Source organism: Teleopsis dalmanni, chromosome X (genome assembly GCF_002237135.1).
Source record: "Teleopsis dalmanni isolate 2A chromosome X, ASM223713v2, whole genome shotgun sequence".
NCBI classification, from domain to species: domain Eukaryota; kingdom Metazoa; phylum Arthropoda; class Insecta; order Diptera; family Diopsidae; genus Teleopsis; species Teleopsis dalmanni.
Genome location: NC_051848.1, coordinates 5,260,966 through 5,281,865, shown reverse-complemented (window position 1 = coordinate 5,281,865; position 20,900 = coordinate 5,260,966).

Here is a 20,900-nt window from a genome sequence, read left to right as displayed (position 1 = left end):
AAAGTGAAATACAGCAACAACAACAACAACAACAACAACAACAACAACAACAACGACAACAACAATGATAACAGATATTATATTTAATATATTTAGGTATATATATATATATATATATATATATATAAATTTTATAAATTTGTAAACGTATATTATGGGAACAGAGCAACAATTATGTTTACCGAACACGATACAGGCGGAAGTCAAAACTTCATTGTCACTTAAGTGAAAGACGTTATTACTACACAAGGCATAATGGCCTCAAAAAAGGAACTAGAAACGACCTTTACATTATGTTGGCTCATAAGCACCAGTAAGTTGTCTGCCCTCGTCACACTAAAAATACCCCAAAATGATGAATTGGGGTGAATTTATTTTACTTCTTGTGGTTTGTTTCTATTTATGTATAGACATGAGCTGCGTACACTCTATGTATGTATGTATGTGTGAATGTGTGTATGTGTTAGTTGACGAAATGGGTGTCATAAAAAATAAAGAAAATATGTCACTTGCACAAGGTGTTTAATGTAGAATCTCATCGCTACAGGGTCTGTTAACAGCTTTTAACTCTATTAAAATTAAACAAAAAAAAAAAATTAAAACATTTTTAAATTAAAAAAAAAATTCCAAAAAACTTTATACCTCACTTTTTTTTAATATACGACAATATAGACCATAACAAAAGCTTTTAAAGCCTTCTAAAAGTGTTTTAATTGCATCTATTTGTGAAGAAATGTATACAGAGAAGTATGGCAAGACTTGAGTGTTCCTGAATAGAAATTCACTTTACTTAATAAACAACCGAATTTAGGTCGACTCAACTCAGTATGTTAAGCTTCACGGCTACAAAACTATATATATTTATGTCAAATAACAAGATTTTACATAGTACAGATCTATTTAGCAAGTTGATTACTCCAATTTTAAAGATTGTTAGTGGTTAACTTGTCCTGCTACTTTATGTTCAAGTAAAAAACGCGTCTAAATCGTTTGAAAATCATTTTTATTCTGACGTTGCTTTACAGAATAGCGCCGCCATATCAGATGAAGCGCACTAGAATATTCTTACATCAATAATTTTACAATAATATCTAATAGTTAGATTTAGAGGGCACTTGCAGCTGCTACTGTCAGCACCACCACTTAAAGAAATTTATCACCCATTGTCATACGCTGACAATGACAATGTCATACGTTGATAATAGAAAGTTGGCTGGGCGAGGTAAATTACACTAACCCTTGTTATTTCCGTATATTATCCTTGTTAAGCCATTTAGTTTGCCTTATAAAGTTGAGGACATTCTACTTTCGATATTTCTACCAGGTCAGCAAAAAAACGATCACCGTTTGCTTCCCGGAATATGTTATCGTTGAAACATTGATACATTGGGACATTGCCCTGTTAATACTTCAGTTAATACAGGAACAGTAGGTTTTCAGATATTCCAATGACTTTTCGCTCTACTGCTATCTATTCTAAGCTATGAGATTCTAATGACAACACAGTCTTCTCGCTTAGTCCAAAAGTCGTTTGTCAATTGTCTACACATCTGCAGTGATTTGTTGTCTGCCAATAATATAGAGGATGTCTTTAAAAATCGAAAAGATCTGGAAAATATATATGTTAGTCTAATTCATCGATGCAGAATATAAACTATATATGGACGTATCATGTAGAATTTTTCTTATATCTCAAACTTAAATTACTACTTGTGGATCGTACCTAAGCGAATACGCATGGAGCATTGAAATATAAATATGGAATTTTAAATAATATTTATTTCTTCCAATCAAAAATTCAAGAATGTATTGAAAGGTCTAAAAATATTTTTCTTATATTATTCTCAGGTATCGATATTGAAATTTTAGGAATGCTAGGATAGTGAATATTGTCTAAGAATAAAAATGCGATAAATTGTTTGACAAAATTTGACTATAACTTTTTGTTTATACTTTAAGTAAAAGATAAATTCGATTTTTGTAGGAATGAGTTTATTGTTATTTCTTCTTGTAACTCGTCTTTCTTCGGGGAAATAACTTTTCAATGGCTCTATGCTCAAGCCAAATAAAATAGGAAAAACTATATACAAAAAAAAAGTATGAAACGGGTATTTTTATAGTTAGTTCGGTCTTCCGTGTAGTACAATACTTTTTATGTAAATTGTGATTTTTTACAACGTACCAAAACTTATACAAGTACATATACTGAAGATCCTTTTAACAACACTTTAACATGCCACCATAACATCGAACATTTAGTCCCTTCGTGGTTCTAGCAAAGTTTCGGTTTTTGCTAGCCTGAAGGGAAAAAAATTTTCTAGTAATTGACAACAAATTTGGTAAGTAAGAATGAAAGAAAAAAATAAGCAGAAATTAAATGTAATTTAGAAAACTTTAACCAAGGGTTATAGAAATAGATGGCGCCCCACTGAACACGTGTGGTTGTGTGGGCGTAAGTAATTTTTGAGGTTATAAACGAATGTACGTGTATATGTTTAGTATACAAAACTAGTTGGTAAATTGGCTAACTGATAAAATGTTCTAATGAGTGAAATTTTGTTTTTGTGAGAAATGTGATTAATACATTTTATCTTCATTCATTTCTATATTTGCCTGCGGTATGGTTTTAAAGATTTTATTGAAAATTTAATGAAGAATTGTTATTGTACACTAGGCTCTTTAATAAGTTCATAAAATGGAAATGAAAAAATTATTTTGTTTAGATTTAGGTAAAAATTATATTACTTTTCAGTATAATCTTCTTCAACTTTAATGCAACAATTCAAGAATTTTGTTTTTCGGAAAGTCTACAAAATACTCCTCTCTAGCAGCTGTCATTTTCTTGTTTGATAAGAATGCTCTTAGAATATATGAGAAAGTGTGAAGAGTCAAAAGCCAGATAGGGCTAATAGAGTGCATGGAATGATATAGTGTACAGGCTGCTTGTTGCAATAATTCGGATTTCATTACAATATTTTATCATTAAACCTTTTTCATATTCTTTCCATTGTTTTGCTTTGTATATTTAGCAAAATATATATCATATATATTATATATCCAACCTTTGATGAGCTTGGATATGATATGTTGAAATTTTCGTTTTGATTATGTTATAGTGGCAATCAAATGCTCAAAGAACTAAAAATATTCGTCGAAGCATTTGAGGCGTATTCCAGAATTAGCTCAAGATAAAATCTTATAAGTACCAAAAGGCACAAAATTTTACAGTAGAGCAACAAAAAGTTAGACTTGAAAGAGCAAACAAGTTCTTGCGTTTGCTCGAACATGGTGTGACGAATTTCTAAATGTATTCTCTGATGAAAAAATTTTCTCGACTGAGCAGTTCATAAACTCTAATAATGATCATTTTTACTTAACTGAACGCGATATCGAAAATTTGAGACTACAAATGGTCACCTTCTCAAGTGATGGCTTGGGCAGCTGTGACCACCGATGAAAGCTTTCTAATCGTTTTCATTGAGCCTACTGTCAAAGTGAATGCGATTTATTAAAGTCAATTTATTATTGGGAAAATATTTTAGAAGTTGCTTTAGAGCCGTGGGCACGCAAATATTTCCATCGTAGACTATGGAATGTTTCAACAAGATTTGGCACCTCACTTCTCATAAAACTCTACGAATGGTACTACGAATGGTTAAAACACAAATGTTTCACACTTCATTTCGTCGACACAATGACTTTCAAGTTTGTAGATGCAAATCCGATGGACTATTCCAATTGACTCATTTTGGACAGCAAGGTAAGGACTAAAAAATATGCCAGTATGGCTGCGCTGAAGAAAGGTATTGTGCAGGAATGTGCCAAAATATCGGCAGAAGACATTCGTGGAGTATCCAAATCATTTTTTAATCATTTGAAGGAATGGATTCTGAAATCGTAATTATTTCCACAGATTTTTGTAATTTGAATCAATAAAAAATAATTTCACACAAAAATGATATGATCGCATGTATAGGTAACACCTCAATCGTCTAACTCTGTATATATATATATAGATAAAATTAGTTGTTTAGATAATATTCAAATGACTGCCATCTGCATAATATTTATATTACATAATCTTTATATAAAGGCTCCGTATATGATATATGGGGAGTGTCACTTCATGCCATCAAATTATCGATAGATTTATATACTCGTATGTTAAAACTACTTATTAACTGAATATTAAATTTAATATTTTTTTGTTATATTTTTTGTAAGCTAAAGTTTAAAAACTTTTGTTAAAAATAAAATAAGAAAAAAAGAAAAAAAATAGACTTCAAATTCATTTTGGTGATATTTTCAACTTTTGGCAAATCTGTTTAATTCAGTTGTTGAAATGTTTTCCGTACATATTTTAGCATTTTTACAGAATACATGAACCTGAACTAGCCGGAATTCTATAGCGAACACATGGTAAGTAACGCACATGTCTGCCACTCAAACCATTCTCATTGAGATTACACTTCAATCCGGAAATTTTCTACGTGTGTGGGAAGTAAAGTTTTTTTATGATAATTTTTAATACGAGTGCTTAAAATAGAAAGATTTTTATTAAAAATATATACTTCACTTTTTATTTTTTTTTTTTGATGTTTTTTTATTTTGTTTTTGGGTACAAACAATGCACCAAAGTACATGAAAACTAAAACTCAGAAACGAAATCGGTATGACGAATGAAAATGGAAGCTTGTAAGCCACATCTGAGTTTGCGAGTGCAAAATGATGAATTTCTACGTACATTTGCGTTGATTAAATGCATTGTTTTACATAAATTGCAAAAATGTGTACAAGACACATGCCACATGCCACTCGGTATAATTTTTTAATACGTATGCACATGGAATGCGGCAATATTACTTACGTTGCCTTCCATTCTGCTGATGTTTTTCTACGAATTGCTCCTGGAGCCTCTGAAGTTGCATCTTAAAATGCAAATTTTTCGTATGAGGATGTGAACCTAGAAAAGATGACGAAAATTATTCACATTTCGTGTATTTTGTATTCAGCAGAAATCTGCACAATACAGAATTAAATACGGAAAAAAATCAAGTAAAGACAATGTGAATTAAAGACGAAATAATAATTGAAATAAGGCATAATGAGGCAGAAGATATATACGTGCATCTTTTCGGAAAAATTAAAAAAATACAATGATTGCAATATTTTTGATCCAGAAATCTTTGAAAACATATTCCACTCGTTTAATGAAAGTTTCCAATTTTCTCCAACTTTTAAAATTTTCTGAAAAAATTTTTTTTAATCCACTCTTTGATCCACTAGACTTGGTTGTAATCTTTTTAATTGTACCACTTTACTCTTTTAAATAAATATTGCATAAATGTTAGTTACATTGCCAGAAATTCGTATATTTTTTTAACTAAGTAATACAAAAACTGATATAGAAGTATAATACAAATAGTAGCTTTTGAGAATTATTGAGTTGAGTAAAAAGTATTCTCTCTCGCTAATTTATAGTATAACATAAAATGTAATCTAAATCACAAATCTAAAGTTCTAAATCTTAATCATGTTAATGTTAATAGTTTGGTCTATAGTAGACAATAAACATCTATGAATGCATAGCGTTACACCAGAAACACAAGATATCCAAACTTCTAATGTTATGTTCTGAGTACAAGTCCTTAGCGAGTATGCAGCAAACTCAACATAGATCATCTAAGAGTCTGTTATGTTAAGCTAAAAATCTTATTTTGAAATGTTTCGCGTCCTAATTATTTTGGGTTTCTAAGCAAGTTACTTTTATTCCGAAACTTGGCGAATCTGCAGCAGACTCAAGTTAAATCATCTATGGGTCTATTGCATTATGTTAAAAATCTCTTTTTGAAATGTTTTCCGTTGTGATGATTTAATTATTTATAATAATTCCAAATTCAAGTCTTTGGCAAGTCTGTAGTACACCTCATATAAATCACCTATAGATCCGTTGTGTTACGCTTTAAATCATGTTTTTGGTTAACCCCTTTTTAATAATTTTTTTTTTAAAGTTACCATCTGTATCAGTTTTACCGTATTTATTTACTTCACTATTTTTAGAGAGCTGGGAATTATACAGTTGTTTTAAGTATTACAAATAGCCATTATCCATTAGTAAAGCCATGGTTTTGCTATTATTTCTTATATTTATTTATTCGTAAATAAGTTTCTTAGATCAAGAATATGTAGTCAACCTACAAAAGAGCATAGAGATTTATAAGATTTATAAAAAAATATTGTAAAGATTCTAAATATATCTACCATGCTAAAGTCTTACTTACGTTTAAGATACTTTAGTTTTTGCAATAAAACTCTACGATGAATTATACCATATATCAACAGAGTAGTCAATAATTAACTACTGAGCGAAATTTCTCTGATTTTCTAATGAAATTACACTGAACATTTAAAAAAACTACGTAACAACTTTTTTTTATTGTTTGTTTTTTTTTATTTTCGTAGTTTTTTGATAAATTAAATCTAATGACGGCTTGGCGGTAAAATCGTATGCGTTTATCAGTCTTCTTGCCTCAAAAAAGCTCTAACATATGTTACCAACCATTTTTGATTGATTGAGTTTTCTGAACATTGCGTTTCGCCTAGATTTTATCAGATATTTTAAGCCCATTTGACATTTTCTGTAGTAGTGACATGTTGTTGACAACTCGTGCTTGGATGTAGTTATTTTTCTTTCTTTATGTTTCCAATTTATTTTCATTTTCTTTCATTTTTTTTCCAAATGATTTTTTTAATTTTTTCTGTTTTCATTGGTTTTATGTATTAATTGCAAGTATCTTTTGATTACTTACTTTCAATTCGAATAAAGTCATTATTTTACTTAATTAAAGATCATAGACTATATATCCAAAAATAGAAATAATAATTGCTTATATTACATATATAAATTACATTATTCACAAATACTACTATTCTAAAGTCTACTAGCTACTTTTACTTTTCTATCTTCAGTTAATAGATTTCAAAGTTAAAGCTCCTGTATATGACAGCATTGGTAGTAAAAGAACAAAAGTGTTGGTAAATATTAAGATTGAACCACTTTTCACTTCAATGAAAGCTTGCTGAAGTCATTCTCATAATCAAATCAAATAAGCCATATTCGTGACCTCATATAGGCATATTAGTCTACTGCTAACATTCTCAAATGTATTAGAAAGTATATTGTTGACAAATAATTGAGAAGGAAAAGTTTATTCCTGAGTCATTCTTATAACCAAATCAAATAAGCCAGAGAATGTCGTGACCTCACACAGGCATAGCAGTCTAACATTTTCGAATATATTAGAAAGAATATTTTTTACTAGTTTGTTGACAAATAATTGAGAAGGAAAAGATTATTCCTGAACAATACTCTCATTTTTCGTCACAAACGAATCTTTAAAGTCATTAAGAATACTATTGAAGATAAAAATATTGCTTTACTGCAGTTGCAAATAAAGACCAAATCATAAGCAAACAAGATTAATTTGAAATATTTAAAGATTAAATATTATAATGGAAAAAAATTAATAAAAATTTTCAGTTTTCCGTTTTCGCTCGATCGAAGTGTAGAGCAGCATCAACAAGACTTTCTTTGTATCACGTTCCTAAATTAGGTTCCATACACAATAAAGAATAATATAAAAACATGCAATAAATAGTACCTCTAAAAAAATAATACTGAAATCTGACAATTAAAATAACTTTAATTAAATAATTCAATTATTCAATTGACTTCATTCTAATTCTAACATAGGAAGTAAGATTTTTAATGGATGTTCTCTACAATCTAACAAAACTTCAAGTAAGAACATACAAGTCAAGTACGGCTTTGGGACAGTTCGCTAATTAACATTGACTGTGGGCTTCAAAATTGGTAGGGTACGAGTTCAATTCCTGGTACTTGCAATCTTACAAAAATTATTTACGGATAATTAAATACAATAAATATTTCTAAACAGACCAGTGATAATGGATATGTGTCAATATTCGAAAAAGCTGTAAATAATAAATTTTTGTTGTTGCAATTTTATAAACTCTTATAAAGAAGACAGTTTCTCTCCTCATAATTGACTTTAACAAAGGGCTGGCTCTTACAATCTCATTTATTTATTTAAGTAAATAATTACTGTAAATTATTATTACTAAGTTTATGATTTTTTATTTATACAATACTATAAAATTAATTTAATTTAATTTTTTTTTAATTAAATTTTATTTTATTTAATAAAATTATACTTTAATTTTTGTTTTTTTGTGTATAATTTAAAATTTTATTTAGTTAATACCATTTACTTTGCTATAAAATATATTGGCTGTAGAAAAATTAATAAAAAATAACTGCATACTGTAGTATCAAAATATATGCATTTTTACAAGTTTGTAAAACAATTATATATGTAAGTATGCACTTACCTCCTTCGTCTTCCACAATATATTTATCATTGTCTAAAGTTTTCCAAATATTTCTTAAATCTTATCTACATATTTCGCCAGCCTTTTAAGTATAAATACCTTACTAAAAACTATATCGTAACACAAATTTGCTATAAATAAAATATCTTATGTTCGTATATGTTTTGTATAGGCAATAGAGTTGTACTCAATTTTTATAGAACAGTAAATATAATTTTAATACTATTTACTGTCAATAACAGACATTGAAGAATAAATTTATATTCTGTTTTTCTCTCCAGCAGATAACAAACAAATGCATTTAAATCAAATGAAACTAACTAAAGTAGAAAATTGTACTAGAAAATTTATCTAACACATAATCGTATTCGGTAGATGTGTACAAATATAAAAATAGATTTTGCATTTACAGTACAGGATAAAATTACACCAAATAAAAACAAACTTAATTTTATAGTACATTAGACATAAATAAAAAAGAGACAAGTAAGAGAGAATTACTCATATGCACCGACATAGTGATTACCCTAAATACATACCACTAATATGCTCATATATATATGGATGGAAGACTGTTAGACTGAACCCAATGGATTGTATTTATGAATAATATATATGAACACAAGTTTTATAACAAGACAGAAATGAAGAATGTTCAGTACTTAATAATCAATAACACTACATTAGGTATTTTTGATTTATTTCACACACTGATCTACTCTATTGATCAACATACTTTTGTGGGTTGCTAGAGTTCACTACTTGTTAATGACTTTTGATTTATCACACATGCTCACATTAGCCTTCTAACTTGCTCGGAATCAGTGCGCTCTCTAGTGTGCAAAAAGGCATCTACATGTGTAAAAATGGGCTTTGTAAAGTAGGATTTTTATGAAAGAGTCCATAATTAGTGTAGGAGAAAGTAACTAATTAAACTAGCTCATTTGTAGTTGTCTAATACATCTGCTTTACTTTCACTTTTTTCAGAATTTTTTATCTTTAGTTGCTTTACCTTCATTTTTATGATTTCTTTTGAAATGGTAAGTAACAACAGCGTATTTTTAGTAGTAATAATTATATTTTTAATGATATTTTTGGACACATTTTTTTTATATATACAAGGTGAGATGAAAAAACTGCAACAAAGTAAAACGCCATAATTTTTTCATTTTTTTTAAATTTTATTGAATGAAAGCAAAAAATGTCGGAAATAACATCAAATTTGAGAATCGGTTTAGATTTGTTCGAATTGCCCCTTTGGCACGAACTTGGCCTTTCAAACGCCAATGAAACCATCACACGGCCCGAAAGTGGCTCTGCGGTATTTTGTCCCATTCTCGGCGAAGCGCTTGCTTGAGATGATCGACACTTTGGTATTTTTTAGTTCCAACCTTGCTTTCCAAAATACCCCAGGCACAATAGTCCAACGGATTGGCATCCGGAGATTTTGGTGGCCATTGTGCGGTGGAAATGAAGCGAGGAACCTCATTTCTTAACCATTCTTGGATGGCGCGTGCTGAGTGCGATGGTGCTGAGTCCTGTTGGAATGTCCAAGGTCTGCGGCCGAAATGTTTGCGTGCCCAGGGCTTCAGAACTCCCTCCAAAATATTTTCGCGATAGATTTGCGCATTTAATTTGACACCACGGTCGATGAATACGAGCGGCGAGCGACCATCGGCTGTTATGGCGGCCCACACCATCACCATGGCCGGCTTTTGAGTTGTGATGGCCAACCGAAGTTGCAAATTTTCAGCTGACCTCTCTGGCAAGTAAACACGATCATTTTGTTTGTTTACAAACTGCTGGATAACGAATGGTTTCTCATCGGAGAAAACCAAATTCGGCAGTTCACCACTTTCGGCCAAGCGAAACAACTCTTTAGCTTTTTCGAGTCTAACTTTTTTTTGCGCATCAGTAAGATCTTGCACTTTTTGGAACTTGAATGGCTTTAGTCCAAGCTCATTTTTCAATATTTGCCGAATGGCATATTGCGATATGTTCAGCTCACGAGCCATTTTTCGTCCACTGCGACGCGGATTTCGTTCAATTCGCTTTTTCACTTTTCGAACCATTTCTGCCGATGTTGCTGTTTTTTTTCGTCCACTTCCTTGACGTCGGGCTACGCTACCAGTATCATGGTAACGAGCGATGGTACGAGACACAAAACATTTATTCACTTCTAAATGCTGGAGGGCTCTAACGATAGCCACTTGTGGTTTTCCAGCCAAATGCAAAGCAATCACACTATCACGCTTGAATTCCATCACAAATAACTTTTTTTTTGAAAAATTCCCACCAAAATGCTTTTGTGCGCTTGTAAACAATATAATGAGCTGTCACTAGAATAAATCTGACAGCTGTGGGACGAGCGGTTTAGAAATGACAGCAGTCTGAAGTTGGTTGCAGTTTTTTCATCTCACCTTGTATATATTTACTCCACGTTTAAAATAAATTTTTTTATGTTAAAGAATATTTACTACAATTTAATTAACTAATGTGTGCTATCGTAGTTACTGATAAAAAGGAATGTGTGAATTCTATCCCCATTTACTTTGTCATTACCCGATATTCAACAGAAGCCAATCATTCTCTTTGTAAGCTTCCTTTCTAAAGTAATCTTCTTATATCTTCAACACAAGCAACAAAGTAAGTTCGTGCTTTACTCAAGCAGCAAATTGATTTTCAGTTCTAGAAATTAAAGATTTATTAACAAAAATTCTTTGAAGTCAATTGGCATAATTTAAGTCTTACTCACCTACCTACTAAGTTCGCCATTATAGAGGTGAGTGATTCTTAATCTCGTCTATTAGTCTCCACCAGCTAGCCTGATCAGTGGCTAACTTACGGCATGATACCAGACTTGTAGAGCTTTATTTATGTTTGTAGAGAGAGGGCTTTATTTATCAATCGCGTACTTAACCCGAAGTTACATATGTTGGCAAGAGTGACTGTTTGTTAGATACTATAAATCTATTTTGTGATATTATATTGAATCTGCTACAAAAGACCTAATTCAGCCTCAATTGACGTGGAATGGTACATTACAGATATCTATCATTTTTATTACTTAATTATATGAAAGCAAAAATACGCAGATTTTGTGGTCTCGAATATTACATGTCTATGATATTACGTCCATTGTATTACGTCTATTGTTATACTCTCCTAAATAAGAGAATTATGCGGGCTCAAAAATCAAATGTCCATGATATTGGGTCCATTGTTGGACTAGTCTACCTAAATGGGAGACTAGCATACATAACGTTTTATATTAAATGTATTCATATTAAAAAATTGCTCTACGAAATATCCTTCAAGATAATATAAGAAATCGGAGAGCTTTCCTCTTTGAATGTAGTGTATGAAAATAATATAAAACAATATAGAATCAAACGAAAAACATTGTTAACTTTCAGTTGTTGTTGTGCTAATATTATTCTAGTTGTTTTTATTTGTTACGTATTGTTGTTGTTTGCTGCTACTATTGTTGTTAATTTTTAGCCATAATATTATCATCAAAATCCCATTAGAATTTTTATTGAACTCCACAAAGTCTGTTACAACACACCTAATATCGAGCATATAAAATCGCACACAACCTGATACGAAGCATATGCATGCGCGGAGCGGGTAGCGTACAGAAGCAGAAGCAGTAGCAGATACAGATACGGAAACAGATTCAGATACAGATACAGATGGGGCTGTGGATACGTGTTCACAATGACACATACGAGAACAATCTTGTAATATTTAACAGGAGCAATAAAATACACAGATGAGTGCGTATGTTGAAGTATGTGACCATAAGTATTGTATGTGCATATGGAAGTGTTCCTTTTTTTGTATTTTAGCACATGTAGGAGTGTTGATTGTATTTATGGGTTTTTCTGTATTCACTAATCATTTTGGATTAGAGCCAAAACACTGCGAAAGTTACAACACCAACTAAAAACTGCAATTTTTTTTGCTTATTTATTGTGTTTATTGTTCGATTTTAATTGACTCTGTGTGGATTTTCAATTAATGTTGTTGCCTTAATTTCTTTTAATTTCACTTCACATAATTGTTCTTGTTTTCGTTGTTGTGTCAGTTTTATTTTATTATCCTCCTGTGTTTATGTGTCCGTGCATGTTCATTAGAGTTTAAGAATATCCTTTCTCTATTCCCACGAGAAAATCAGCTAATCTTTTATAATTAAGTAGATTTAGTGTGTGTTTTCGTGGCTCTTTGACTTCTCTTTAGGGTTCTAGAATTATTCTCATCGTTGCTTCAAGTATTACCGCAAATCGGTGGTAATATTGTTGTTGTTGTTGTTGCTATACTGTTGCCATAATTACATGTTAATATCGTAAATTCCAATTGCTCTGATAATGTTCACCGCTCGGCACAATTGTAATTTGTATGTCATTTTTCGTAATTGAGATTTAGTTTTGCGGTTATTGAATTAATTTTGAATCGGCTTACGGTATTAGGGAAACTATTATATGGAGAAAAAAACTGTTTTATTGTTTTTAGGTCATAATTCAGATAATGCGAGTGTAACAGAAACAGTTTATGACTATATTGTCACATATATTTTTCACGAATATTAAAAAAATAAAGTAAGTTAAGGATTCTACAATTGGGAAAGATGATATCCTTGGAATTTTATGTATGGACATTTCAATACAAATGTTATATTAAATAATGCATTTTTTTCATTCTGTGTACAAAATAATATTTATTTTGTAATCATAAAAATAGGTCCCTTCGATCTCTATTATCTCTTACAGAAATATGGTAGGCTAAGAGAAATGAGCTTCAAACTGCCTTAAAAACCGTCTATTCGTTTAATTTTTATTTTTTTTTTGTTTTGTTTGAAAGATAGTGAAGTATAGTAAATGAGAGAATAGTTTTAAGTTCATTGTAGCTGAGACAAATACAACATACAGAAATATTATTAACACAAATACCAACACAGACATCACACATACACAACTTCGTAATCTTTCTTGGTGTAGAACTGAACGTTATTGAAATAATCTTTCTTTACTACCATGCCTTCTGGTCACGAGCAGTTGGAAAGACGAGCCCTGACAAAACTACTTGATAAAACAAATAAGGATGGCTGCCTTGCAAATCCCCAGTGTGACCAGATCCCCAGTGTAGACATCGCAAGTAGTTTGAACAGCCAAGCTGACATTAAATTCTTAGTAGGCACTACAGCTATATCTTTAACAATTGGAGAATGTCGGGGTTTCCTTAGCAAGTTAGCTAGGCATGTCTGACATTCATTTCTCTTGTATAGCAACAGCTAAACTTGCAATCAAATAAAAATATATAAGTATAGCAAAATTGGGCAGAAGAATCTTACTATCAGATCGGATGATTGACTTGGTCAAAACTAAATAAAAAAATATTCCAGTCAGCTGCTACAACGAAGGCGTAAACTGCTCAGCACTATGGTATCGATGTTGACGGGTCACTGTACGCTGAAAAAAAAAGTGTTGAAATTAGATCTACCCTATAATGACTTTAGTCGTGGTTGTGGCTCTGCGGATGAGGAAATTGAGATCCACCTCATGCGTCGATATCTATCATGAGTTTTCAGAAGAGTTTTCTACACATACGCTATTTAGTATTTATTAAATATTTCCGCTGGCTTAAGGTTATGCCGAATGCTGTGAGGGATTTTTTGCTGAGAATTGGTATCGGCTCTTTGTAACTAAGTTTTCGTTTTCTTGCTTCTTTCTTTTGTCTATCAAAAATATGTAAATAAAATTTATGATTAAGTTAGATTAGGTTATACCGGCGATCCAATGGTTTCACTTATGCTTACTAGCCCATTGTACTACATCATGCAAAAATGACAAAATTACATTGAACCTTTGTCAGAGCTTGGAGGTCTTGGAGTTTTCCAAGATGCTCAACAAAGGAAGCGTATAAAATAGTGAAACAGTGCCGTGCATGTAACAAAGCTGATGTGAAGCACTTTTAACGTTCTCTCCACGGATGCGACAGAAATGATTAAAAAAAAGATTTTATCTGTTATCACGATTCCCTAATCGGATGTGACTCGTGAGCAACACAAGACTCAATGAGAGTACTGAGTTTTTGTTTTTTTAAAGAACACGTCCAACTTTTATACAATTGCTTACATATCGTTGAGTCTTCTGATTTTTTATTAAAAAATTTAGTACACAAAGTACTAGACTCTTTAGTTGCACCTAGTGATTACCTGAAGCACAAGGCAGCTCGTCTGCTTTACAGTTGCCTTAAATGTTTCTATGACTTGGAACATAGAGCAGAGAAATGTTAAACGTTTAAAGATGTGTTTCAATCAAAAACCATATTGGAAGCAAATTGGAAAGAACTCAAGGACTTTAAAGCAGTTTGACTAGTATGTATATATTCCCAAACAAAAAATAGCTTTTTTAATAGCGATCCACTCCGGTTTTAAATTTATGTTTAGAAATGACTTTTTGTTTGAAAATTTTGAGAGAAATAATTTTGTTCTTCATAAACTAAATTGATACGATTACTTATTGAGGTGCGATTGTTTATTTATTCAATCAATGAAATCAGATATGCTACATTCCAGACTAAAATCAGCCTAGATTAGTCATTTACAATCATATAAGAGCATAAAGTCATTTAAGTGATTTTATTTATTTATTTAATATTAATTTTTGATATGAAAATTATTTAAAAAGAAGAATTTAAAATTTTTGGCTTTGTGACTAATACCAGTTATTGCAATAAAATTTTATATATTTTAAATATTTGTAATTCGTTATGTTATTAATTAAACAATTAAATTCGCTTTGAAATTAAAACTACTAATTAATTTTGTGCGTGAGGTTATAACGTACATGCAAGGCAAATCATAGCAAATAAATTATTTCATTTAATTTTGTAAATTGAAATATAATAAAAAAAGAATGTAATTAAATTATTGACCTAATTCCTTTTTATAGTCAAATATTGAAGAAGTGGGGGGAAAATATGCTTAATATGCTAAAAATTCGTTCATACAGTTAGGCAAGCAATATGTCATCGTGCATGGTATTTGCCTCACGTAAAATGTATTAAATTCATTTAAAATAACAGACAAATTCTGTTAACTTTTTGCTTTTCCCAAAAAGCACCTCCCCCACATCCCCTTCCCACATTCCCCCATCATACACCTCGACAAACTGTAATAAAGTTACTAAACACAACGTTACCTTTATATCAAAGTAAAAACATTTCAGGAATTGTCCTTGCACAGCAGCCGTGCCGTGTCCTTAATGGCAAAGCAGATACTTTGTCGGAATATTGATACGAAAATGTACCCCCATTTCGTTAGGTTCGCCGTACGATATCTATTTTTGCTCTGATTTTCAAATTAACTTAATAACAATAAAAAAGCAACACTTAATGTATAAATAATTGATTAATTTTAAATTTGAATTCTTAAATATTTTTAATGCATAATAATGAGCAGCGCGGCGACCGTACCGCTGTGTATGCACGTATTTCTGTCGAACTGTCGAGCTGTCGAGCGGTACGTTAAATGCAAGAAAAAAGCGAACAAAATCAATTTTGCTAAATTTTTGCGAATCACTTATTGAATGAGTGACATTAAGAATTTACTTTTATCGCTTTGATCTGTATTATCAGCAATTTTATACGTTTATCAACATCAAGACCCACACATCCTTGCCATGCCATGTATTTAAAAACGTCCTGATATTTGAGTTTATGTTAGATTGGCAATTTCCACATGAACTTCTGCATTTGTGTGTGTGTGCAGGATTCTGTTTTGTTAAATGTCACGCATACGCGGTGTAGAACAAAGCAATCCTACAAGCAGTTGACTATATTCAAGAGTGTAGGGAGATAACGCGGTAAGTGCCTCTGTTCAACTTGACATCATTATCATGAACGATTTTCAGCAATTTTTTCAATGATGTTTTCATAGCTGTTTGTATTGTTGCTGTTGCTGGTGTTGTTGTTGTTCTTGTTGTTGTTGTTGGTGTTGTCGCTGTTAGCGTGATTGACATTCTCGTACTCAAACAAACTGTCAATTGCCGCTTAAACCCAATTTTCAGTTATGAAATAATATATACATAGATTCATAGATACAAATGCGATTATCATATACTGTTGTATTGTTTTGTCTAAAGGATACAGGGTGTGAAATGCAGCAAGTTTTTGCTAATCAATAAAAACCAACACATTTATCTTCATTTCACTTTAGTAAAATATAATTATGAGGTTTGAAATATACTGAATAAAATAATTGCAATTTATAGATATACATAATTTAAACTTTTTTAACTAAAACTCAGTAGAATATATTTTTTTCTCCTGTCAGGTACTGCTATTAAGCATTGTTCACTCTGTTAGATATTATACATATAGGACGATCTTTTACAAACGAGACGAATTTGGATATTAATTGACTCCAACTTCGTTGGAAAAAAACACTCGTGTCTTGAAAAAAAATTTTAAAATTAAACAATAAAATTATCAAATTTTGTGTGGTTGAAGTCTATCAGTAACTATAGGTAAAACATCACATCCAAGAAAAGTCATTATATAGCTGTATGATGTGAGAATTGGTACTTTTTTGATAATGAGAAAAATGTCACACAAATCATCAATTTTTTAAAGCAATTAGTTCAAGATATGTGGGTGAAACAGAGTGATGTCACAAGTCACATAACAAGTTTGGGTCTTTCACGTTTTGGTAAACATCAACTATTCATCAGAAAATGACCAGTAAACTTTTTTTACATAAAATATTCATGTGTTCATGTGCATAAACACCAAACTCTCTCCAAGTGCTTTATCATTTTCTAAGCAGAAATACGCAAACCACAGAAATATATGTTCAATTTAAAATATAGAGTAGATGGATATATAATAGTATACGACTACCTCCAACAATTAAATCCTTTAGGCAGCGACATCAAAGTCATGACACATTCGCACTGTCTTATTTAGGCATTTTGCTCAATTTGGTTACTAATGAGGATGATTTATCAAACAAACGAGCTCAATTTCAATAAATCAGTTAATTTACGGCGAAAAATGTCGATTGCAACCCTTAAACATTATATTTCCCACAAAGGAAGTTACCAAAATTTGAAATATATGTTATGAATTTTATATATAAAATGTAAACAAACAACAGCTGACCTGTAAATAAAGGCACTGAGAAAATTATTATTTTATTAAATCTTTGTTTTTCTTTATTAAATATGTAATTGATATATAAAATGTATATAAATGATTTGATGTATCAACTACATATTTTTTTTTTGTGTGATATATTATTAAGTCAAATATAAAAAAATTCTTAACAGTTCTATCAGCTCATAAATGAACTCATTATAATGTAAACGTTCACTCATTAATATAAATGAGTAAGTGCCTAAATGAGACAGTGTGAATGTACTGTTTCCTAAACATCCAAAATTTCAAGGACATGACCTAATAGGCAGGAACTGAAACAATTTCATCAAAGTTGAACATTTTACAGAGTTTTAAGTAATCGTCTTTTTTTTTTTCTTCTCCGATTTTTTTTTACAAAAACTTTTTTTGATAACATTAAAGCGTGACATATATTGAGGTTTTTGATATCTGGAAATCTGGAAAGCGTGTTGAGTAAGAAAATAATTTGCTGGAATTTCATATATTTTTTTTCATGTTTAAATTAGCTCTTTGCCGGATATTATTCTAAATATTTTACCTTAAAATCAAATTCAAATTTTATAACTGAAAATAAAACTAATTAGAATTTTTATATCCTGTGAAAAGATATCTATCTTAGAATAGAAAAGAACATACTAATAAGAAAATTTTTAATTTTTAAATTAAATTAAATATAAAATTTAATTCCTAAACAACGAGTTTTTCGATAAGTTGTTTAGAATACTGTCAAATAACTATCATAAGTGGTCTCTGGAAACCGTATATATTTTTCTAATACTAGTTCTACTCATGACATTTTGTATTGCATTAAAGACAATTCTTGACATTATATCTCCTTACTTGAAACCAGAACTAAATTATCATATTTTTATATGATATTCTATTATATTTTGTAGAATATCATGCATATATATATAAGGGTGGAGCCCTGAAATTATTTGGAAAACTGACAGACTTACCAACACTGAGTTATTAAATCTGAGAATAGTTACAGGTTCCTCGGGTAGGAATGCAGATCTGAAGTCAATTATTGCTTAGTCTGATGAAGTGATAAATAATAATCCAGTCAAGGCGTTAAGAGCGGTTTGAAGATACTTCAAGTAAATAAAGAGTAAAAGTGCTCAAGTGCACTGACTCAAGTAGCTTCAACATAATAATAATATATATATACATATAGAGCATGAATTCATTAAAATTAAAAAAAAATATTATATATTATTTTTGAAAAATATCACTACCAATTGGAGATAGTCTTATCCTCACCCTGTGTTTATCACAAAAATTTCACATAGATTAGTTCACATATGAAATGCACATATGCTACGCTGTTGCTGCCATTGTCGACACGCAAATCCTACACCTCCATGCATAAGCAAGGAAACATAGCTCTATAAACATAGGAGCCGTCTACAAAAGCCATCATCCATACTCGTATAACCAAAAGTCGTCGTTTCAATGCCAAAAGTGTCAGCTAACTTTTCCATTTTTAACGCGTATTCGAGTGAAGTTTTAACGATTTTCATGGCGTTTAACGTGAAAAAGATTTGAACTTTTGATTTCCGTATGCTTTGTCAATAGAAAAGGTGTTCGCAAATATTTTTTGCTATTTTCGAACTGATTTCGGTTTTGAATCTTTTATTGCAGCATCTTTTTTTTGCAGCGGTACCACTTAAAGACTCAGTGGTGCGATTACTGACGACAGTTAATTTTTTTTTTTTTTTTGTATAAATGCAGACGACATAAATGTATAAATGCGTGGGCGTGGCTGTTTATATATTAATGCATGTCTTCTACATACTCTAAGTGCTTTTCCTTTTTTTTTAACTGTTTAGAAAAGGTAAAAGTCGCTTAATGTCAATCGACAATTGTTAAATGCTTTTGCTGCCAGAGGCAACGTATTGATAAGCAGCCTGACATGGTGTGTCTGTCATTCATTTATATTTTAGGCAAAATATAACAGAAACTGTAAATGTTGTTTTTCCTCACGATTTTTTTTTCTTTTAGCTTTTTGTTTATTACTGATTCAATACAATTTTTATTACCTTTATACCTTTTGCATACAAATATATTTTAATTTTCTTAGATACATTTAGGAAAATAATCGCACACACACGCCACCACACGTCTTGCACATCCATGAAAGTATCTTACCTTGTCCTCGTGTAAACACAAATCGAGTACACTTTATGTTACTCGCATTAGTTGCTTTCCTTTTGATTTGAAAGCTCTGCTTTCTTTTGATCTGGCGACACCGCATATCCTGCACTCCTCCTGAGTTGCGTATTAAGTATTCGAATTTACGAATCAGCAACTCTTATTGCACTTAAATATTTGGCAATGTATCTTACTGTTTGTGATACTACGAGTGTCTTCTGTGACATTGAAAGGGTAGATGGCATAGCATATTTGTTTGCTTAGATGTTGTGCTTCCGTGTCTTAATATGTATGCTGTCAACATTTTAGCTTGATATGAATATTGCAGTAGTCCTGTGGGAGTGGTTACATGTGTTTTATGATATTTTATTAGCTGCTTTGATGTTTTAATTTAAATTGAGAAATTTTGAATAATTGAAATGAATGTCAGCCTTTCTATTTAGTTTCGTTAAAATTAATATTTAAATACAAACACTTTGCGTGCATCTTAACTTTAATTGTTTAAATAAATTAGTCATTAGGCAAATGAAAAGTATCGTGTAATTCAATCAAATTTTAATTATATTTGGCTTAATTTCATAAAACGAAGTTTTATAATTCGGCATAAAATTATTTTAATTTACTAATTGAACTAATTGAATTCCGTTTATTTTGCTGACTTATGAGTGAAATTCATGAAATAAAACATCTAGTTAATAAGTAATTTGATTGTATCTTATAGCACATTCACACTGTCTCATTTAGGCAGTTTTGCTAGTATATTTACAAAAATCTTTCATATAAATGATCGCATTATCAACAAATCAGCTTAACATATTTAAGGCGCAAATTGTCGAATGCAACTTTTAAAAATAAATTTCTCACGATGAAACTGTAACATACTATTAAAGTACATTCACACTGTCTCATTTAGGCACTTGCTCATTTATGATTGATGAGTGAACGTTCACATTACAATGAGTTCATTTATACAGCTGTTAGAATTGTTTAAAACTTTTACATACTTAATTTAATATTATACCACACAGAAAAAAAAAACAAATATGTTGTTGATACATTAAATCATTTATATATATTTTATATATCAATTACATATTCAAGTAATAAAAAAAAAAATTTTATTAAATACTTACTTCATCAGTGTTGTTTGTTTG